Source organism: Elephantulus edwardii, unplaced genomic scaffold (assembly GCF_000299155.1).
Source record: "Elephantulus edwardii isolate Elephantulus edwardi_28Jun2011 unplaced genomic scaffold, EleEdw1.0 scaffold00012, whole genome shotgun sequence".
Lineage (NCBI taxonomy): Eukaryota > Metazoa > Chordata > Mammalia > Macroscelidea > Macroscelididae > Elephantulus > Elephantulus edwardii.
In genome coordinates, this window is record NW_006399762.1 from 12,776,125 (window position 1) to 12,777,611 (window position 1,487).

Below are 1,487 nucleotides of genomic sequence, written 5' to 3' on the forward strand. Positions count from 1 at the left end.
GATGGAAAATTTTAACAAACTGTTTTAACAAACTATTTTCTTAAAGAGACTTCCTCCACTGCCAGAGATCTTGAATAGCCTCCTGGTCTGTCATCCGGAAGCAATTCTTCACATAATTGATGAATTTGGCTTCCACTTTGGGAAGAGAACCACCTTTTTCTATACTTGCTTGCATTTTTGTTTTAATATCTTCTACAGAACTAGGTCCTTTTGGAGTTTCGGGAGTTTTTTTCTGTTTTTTGAAAGATTCTTGTCCTTTCGCTCGTGGAGATGATGGTTTTGAGTCTTTTCCATTCTGGTTTGATTTTTGTGCATTTTTGGCTGGAGTATCCCGTATAGATTTCTTCGCTGGTGCTTCTTCTTCAGCCTCATCATCATCAAACTCGTCATCATCATCATCTTCATCTTCATCGTCGTCATCATCATCATCGTCATCCTCTTCATCAGTGGCAAATTTCACCTTTTTCTGTGGAATTTTGTTACCACCTGCAGGGGCAGATCTCTTCCCTGATATACTTAAGAGTTTTACATCCTCCTCTTCTTCATCATCTGACTCTGCATCTTCCTCCACAGCTACTAAGTGTTGTCCACTTACATGCACAGGCCCTGAGCCACACTTCAAACATAACACGACAGGTGGTGTTATTTCAATGCCCCCAAGCGAAACCGTTGGCTGTACAGACATTTTCAAAGTTGCCACTGTTACTTTAATTGGGCTGCCCTCATAATTCATTGCCTCTGCTTCAACAATGTGCAATTCATCCTTTGCACCAGCCCCTAAACTGACGTTCTTAAAGATAACCAGTGCTCATTCTCATCATTATCCACCTTAAAGTGATAATCTTTGTCAGCTTTCAGTTCACAACCGAAAAGGTAGTTTTGAGTCTGCAGGGGGCTCATATCCATATCCATCAAATCTTCCATGGGTTGATGGCTCACGTTTATGCGGGAGAGGACGGCAATAAATCAGCACTGTTGCAAAGAACAGCCGCGCAGGACGGAATCACAGCAGTGAAAGAACGCGGCCTCCCTACGCATATAGATAGATAGATAGATAGATAGATAGATAGATAGATAGAGAACGAGAGCGAGAGAGAGAGAGCCCTTCAACTTCACTCTTTAGTGTTGTTAACTTTTAAATGTGAAACCTTTGGAAAAAATCTTAAGTTAGATACCAGTAGGATCTGACATTTTTGTGAACATTTTATTTAGTAGTAAGATAAAAAACTTTGAGAAATATTGTACTAGAAACAAAGTGGTCAACCAGTTGATCCTGACTCAAACTGGTTGTGGTGTTTATCTTTCAAAATGACTTTCCTAGCCACTGAAATTACTTTGCCATGTTGATGAGAGGGAATTTGTGAATAGGGTATCTTAGACTCTTTACAAGGGCATTGGTTAGTCTCATCACTAAATTGAGTGGCTCCAACTCAGAAAGAAGCATCACTGCCATGAAAAGAAGAATCAAGAGATCCTCTAAGACCAAC

General features: G+C 40.3%; 1 pseudogene; it reads right to left on the minus strand.

Moving 5' to 3' along the window:
• Nucleotides 1-32: 32 nt before the first annotated feature.
• Nucleotides 33-924, minus strand: LOC102858809 (annotated as a pseudogene).
• Nucleotides 925-1,487: the final 563 nt, after the last annotated feature.